Here is a 6263-nt window from a genome sequence, read left to right as displayed (position 1 = left end):
GCCCCGTACATTTACGGGTAATCAATCAATCCTCCTCGTATTCAAGTTAGCACAATGATTTGGAGGGGCACAAGGGCAGTCACATTCAAGCATTCCCTGTATCAGGTACTATAGTAGGGCACTGTAGCAAAACCGTGTATCAGGTACTATTCATAGCCGACCGAAGAAGGATGAAAACACAAAATCCACACGGGCGTGTGGAAATTTTACACGGTCGTGAAAAAAATCGACAGGGGCGCCGACATAGGCGTATGGATTCCCGATTCTAGCCCTATTTAAGGCCAATTTCAGCCCCGATTTGAGCATTCTTTTCTCATTTCCCCAACTTAAGAGACGGTTGCGCCTAGAGTTTTGAGAGGTATTGGCTAGGGATTGGGAGAGGTTCTTCGGCTCTGACATCACGCTCCATTTGGAAGAAGGTTAGTGGGTGTGCTTTCGTCGGCACCAATTGGCGAGGTGTATCCTAGGCCGGACAAAGGGACCCTTAGACGAGTAGAGGACTCTCCACAAGACCATCACCACGACTATCGAGGGGTTTTTTTTTATGGATTCTTTGCTTTTACATTTGATTTCATTGACTGTAATTAGCTCCATGGAGAGCTAGTGGGTACTTGGGTATTTGTGAATCCTAGGATGTATTCGTTTCATTGAACCTTTTTATTATGCTTTCAATTAATTGATGTGTTATTTGAGTTCTAATCATGAATGCTTGATTGTATGAATACTCCCTTAGAGTGACACTAGGGTTAAGAGTTCTTGTTGGTAACCCTTGTGAGTGAGTGACACACCACGAGAGTTAGACAAAGATAGATTGGAGAGGGTTGAGAGGGTGAGTCGAGAGGTAGCGGAGCATCCCCTTTCCCCTCCGGTGTGATTTATTCTACCCCCATTTCCTTAATTTCTTTGCGGTCATAGTAGAGTGAGTGGGCTAAAGGATGACCTTCCGCTAGGGCTTAGTTGCAGGTGCAACGGAGTGAAGTGTTGAAGTGATTTTAGCATCTAGGGCTTAATTGTGGCTAGGGACCTTCCACCAGGACCAAAGGGTTAGGTCTACATCTTGGAAGAGGATTTATCACTTGTAATCCCTAGAACTCATTGCAATTCTATACGAGTGCGAGGTTGAGAGGTAATTCAATTTCTCCTCCGGGACATGTATAGAGTTAGGCATGGTTGACCTTAGATTTGGGACCATGTATTTAAGGATCTCCATGACTCATTATTTCATCAGTTAGAAAGTATAATAGAGGGTTCTTGCACTTGAAATGATTGTCCTAGGCAGAACAATATCCGGGTACCCCATTTATATCGATTGCCTTACCTTCTCATTTACTTGTGCTCTCTTTCTCGTTCTTTTACTTTTGTTATTTCACATCTTTTCACACATATCACTATTCATATTTCACTTAGTTAAGAAACAATTTAAGTGTTTTTATTCCCTACTCCCTCTGGATACGATACTCCACTCATTTCCGATTTTATTACTTCGACAAACCCATGCACTTGCGGTGTGGTAATTTGACTTATACATATATATATATATCTATATTCTTTTTCCCTCATATTTCAACGTGTTTTCTTGAGTAATTTTCATGTGTGAATGTCCTAGAGAGTGTCCCAATTCATTAGAAACAAAAATGAGGTCAATCAGACACCAAATGAGCCGTTTAGAGCCATTTTAGTCCAAGCTATTTATGGCATACGGGGTCCATACTGGCTGGATAGAGCCGCTATGACAATTCCAGAAACATTTTGCTTGGGCAGACGGGCCATATGGGGGCCGTATGGGGGTCGTTTGGGGCATAAATTTAGGGTTTAAAAGCCCTTTTTCTCATTTTTTTTAAACTTTTCCTTGAGACCTTTCTCTTCCACTTTCCTCCTCCTCTAGAACCTTCAACCCCACTTCTCAAACCCATCATCCCTTGCCTTGACTCAAGAAAAAACTCGAAGATCTCTTCTTCCTCTCTTGAGAAGTGCTTTTCCTTAGGGTTTTTGTGAAGCTTTGAGGTAAGGATGTGTTTCATTTGATCTTCTTCATCTCCCTTTCTCTTATTTCGATTTTCTTTGAAGTTATTGATGGATAATCATGGGTTTTGTTTGGATTTAAAGAATAGAAGAAGATTGAAGTTGTATAACCTTTAATTTATTGAGATTTGAGAAAGACTTTTCATGTTCTAAATTAGGATTACTCTATCACCAAACCAAGTTTGGTCTCTTTTGCTTTTCTTGTTAGTTTTGAGGGTTGTGAGAGTTTTATTCTTGTTAGATCTTCTTGCTAGAGTGTTTAGCAAACCCTAGGAGCAATCATTCTCCCATTTTTGAGCATTATTCTTTATTATAATTGATCAAGTCATTGATAAGGTTTCATTGCTTGTTTTGGTTGTTTAAATGCTTCTAGGAGGTGAGACTTCAATCAAGGGGAAAGTGCCGGTGGAGAAGTAACACCGGGGTGTTTTAGCTCGTCAAGTTTGTGAGTGGGATTTACTAAATTACGCACTATAAATCATGCATGTTTTCAAATGTTTAAGTTGCTTTGGTATTCAATGATAATTTATTGTTGCTAATACTCTTGAAATGGTTTCTATGGCATTTGGAAACTTAATGATTTATTATTTAACCTATTTCAAGAATATTTGCAAAGTATAAGTTACTTGTGTTGGTAAACTCAATGTTTTGGATCATATGTTTTGAAGTGTGTATTTTCATGAAACTTGATGTCTTTGTTACGATGACGAAATGAGTTGTGCAAACTAAGTAGAATTTCATTATGATGATATCATCCTTATAGTATATTTTCAAATGTTGCTCTTACATGATGTTTTCTTGATGGAAAAGGATATTGACTCAGTCCTTTGAAATTATGGTTGAGTTTTTTTGAATGATATATTTAGAATATTTTCATTGATGTTATTTATGTTTAAAAACTTAATTTGATATGCATTTTTAAGGAATTATTGAAATTGGTGTCTTCCTATATGAAAAGATTTGTTTCACGATTGGCATAACATTTATTTGATTTGATATGTGCAAATTACTCACTCATGGAGTGAGGATGGTTTATGTGAAAAGTTGCGAAATTAAGACGAAAATGATTTTACAATTCCTCTGAATGATATGTCAACATTTCTAAAGTTTCTCGAATTGTTTTCTATGGTACTTGAAACCAATATTTGGGATTATGACTGAGTCCATTCATAGATACTTTGAAGAATATCATATTGTCTTTAAAAACTTCATTATTGTGTTTTAAATGTTCTAAAATGTATGTTTCCTTGAAACTTGGAACTTTTCTTGTGATATTAAATGAGTTTATGCAAACCATTTCTGCAATACATTTTGTGTTATTGTTGAAGTTATTCTTGAAATGTGTTTTCAAGAATTATTTTCCAAACGATGCTTATTTGATGAAAAGATGTGGAAAGGCGATGTTTTGGATAGTTTACTCACTCTTGGAGTAAAAATTTTATATGATAAAGCTTGTGATAATTTGTTGAGATTGATGCTATATTTGAAGTATGTTTTCAAAGAATACTCTTGTATGATGTTTTTGATGAAAATGATTTTATTGAAATTGTTATAAGCAAGTTATCCACTCTTGGAGTGAGAGTGACATTTGTGAACACTTGTGATCTCTCAGTGAGATTTATATTTCCCTAGTGATATATATACTGAGCCTACATGTTGTATATGGTTATTTGTTGATGATGACATGGGGGGATCCCCTGTTCTTACTGCAGTAAGGGGGTGGATGGTTTCCACGGGCCGACCTGTTTAGAGGTAGCATGGAAAACCGTCAAACCGGTTATGCCATTTCAGGTGGGAGCGTAGAACCCTGACTTGGATATAGTTGGGTTGTTCGAAGTCCCCACAGGAACTTCCCAGCGGTCAATGCCAAGATACGCGCATCTTGGTGGCTCCTGACCTAACCAAGGCCACGGTTAGTGACGGAGGGTTTTCAAGGCTATTTGTGATACTATCGACTTATGCTTATTTACTTACTTATTTATTTTCTAAACATTTTGAATTGTTGAGTTATTGAAAGATAAGGTATGATTCTTGGATGTTAAACTTGTTTTGGGTTCCTTGATGAATGAAAAGGTTGTTAACTTGCATTTCTTGATGAAAAAGCTCACATTCATGGTTTTATACTTAATTTCTACAATATTTTATCGATGTTGAATTTTAAAGCACATTCTTGTTTTGCAATTTCTATTTGTTCATGTATGAGACATAGTTCCTATTTAGTCCCTCACTTGATAATATAAATTTTAGAGGTTATTTACTAAGATCTGGTCATCGATTGAGATTCCTTAAATATCTGTTTTATTGAGTTATTGAAAAGAATGGATGTTTTTGCAATTATATTTGGTTTTAAATTTTTTATGATTTAAAATGGTTATTTTTAGTGTATATCATTTGCGAAAGCTTGAAATCTTGTTTTGTGCTCGTTACTTATACTATCTTAATTGTGGCCGCACTTTTGAATAATTTAACATGTTACAACTATTAAATCTTACATTATGCAAATACCTGGGTTTGAAATTGTGAAAGGAAAACTATTTTGTTTAGCTATTCATTTTCCACAAACATTTATATTTTGAGTTGTTTGGAAAATGATTCCTATTTAAGTTAAAGCTTGACTTTGATAAATTGTTATTGTAAAAGATTTTTATTGGTATACTATGTTCTTTGTAGATGTTAATGTTACTCTATGGTTGTTAAGTTTTTTTTTTATTTGGTTGTTGATAAACTCTTAAAAATGTTTATCGTTAAATTGGTTATATTTCTTTTGGACATGTATGTTGTATAGTTCCATGCGATTCCCCTCACTGAGTAACCAAGTTACTCAGCCCCTCTTTCTTCTGCCCAGGTGTCAGTTCAGCGAAGCGATGCGGACGTGAGGTGCTTTGCAAGAGTCTATTGGAGTGCATTTATTTCTTTTAGTTTGTGTATGTATATTCCTGTACTTGGCATGTAGGGTGTGGGATCCCTGAATATACAGTGTTGACCGACTTATATGAATCTCCTTCTTAGTTATTCAAGCATGTTGCTATTGTCCAGTGTTGTCTGAGAAACCATACGAATATTTTGGAATGATTTGATGAATGTATATTTCAGGTTATAGTTTTGTATTTTTGGGATGTAGTTGTAAATGTTTGCTTGACTTCAAAATGTCCTGATGGGGTTTTTGTCATTGTTGTTGTTGATGTGTTATTCTTATGAGGTTTGCTTATAAGTCATACCTTGTGTTAAATGGATGATTATGTATGATAAGGTTGTTGTGCATGTTCATTACAAAATTATTTTTTGTTGTTATAGTGGTTTTGTTCAAGGAACAAGTTAGCCTTACGGGGATCTGGGGTTAAGGTAGGTGTTTGACCTCCCCTGAGTTGTCGTGGTGGTATGTCACATGTCGGACCCGCGGGACGGGGCGTGACATGCGGGACATACGCAAGGGTCATTGTCACCTCTCCAAAGTTGGGGAAAAGATGGAGAAAAGATGGAAAGAAGGATTCTAAAATCGGGCTGAATTACGGCTTTATATAGAGCTGGAATCAAGAATCCACACGGGCGTGTGGAATTTTCACATGCCCGTGTGAATTTGCAGAACTTGGTTTTTCAGCGGCCTGTGAATAGTAACAACACAGTAAATTGTAACATTTATTTGCTATAGTAACCTGCTACAGTGCTCCGTCAAAAAACACTCCCGAATAGACACTTTTCATCGAGGCAATATAAACGGACAAACGCCTATGCAATAAATCGCGTTGCTTCTTCAATAAGGGATAACATTGATGAAAATCTTGCTAGCCCTTCACAAGTTGGAATATGCAAATGTGACTGCCTTTGTGCCCCTCCAAACCATGTAATTACTTGAGCGCATGGAGGTTGGCACACATTCACGTATTTTTGAGCACAACTTGTGACTTTATGTTTGTTCACTTTAAGATTCTATCAACAAAATACAATCGCAATCTACTTTGGCTTCCTTCCTCTATGTTTGGCTCCACAACCCTACATGCACAAAAGAACACCAAAACACATGCATTAGTGATAAAATCTGATAAAAGAAATGCTCATCATAAGAAAAGAATACTTCATATTACTAATACAAAAGCACTTATCAAATCCCCCCACACATAAGCTTTTGCTTGTCCTCAAGCAAAAATAAAACATTGAAGCATAGAAGAAGGGAATATTGAAAGTGCTTGGCCTTAGGTTCACCAAAGCATGCAAGGGAAGCATTCTACAAGTAAGGGAAATTT

This window comes from Dioscorea cayenensis, chromosome 9 (assembly GCF_009730915.1).
Source record: "Dioscorea cayenensis subsp. rotundata cultivar TDr96_F1 chromosome 9, TDr96_F1_v2_PseudoChromosome.rev07_lg8_w22 25.fasta, whole genome shotgun sequence".
NCBI classification, from domain to species: Eukaryota; Viridiplantae; Streptophyta; class Magnoliopsida; order Dioscoreales; family Dioscoreaceae; genus Dioscorea; species Dioscorea cayenensis.
The sequence above is the reverse complement of the archived record's forward strand: the minus strand, read 5'-3'. Positions refer to the sequence as shown.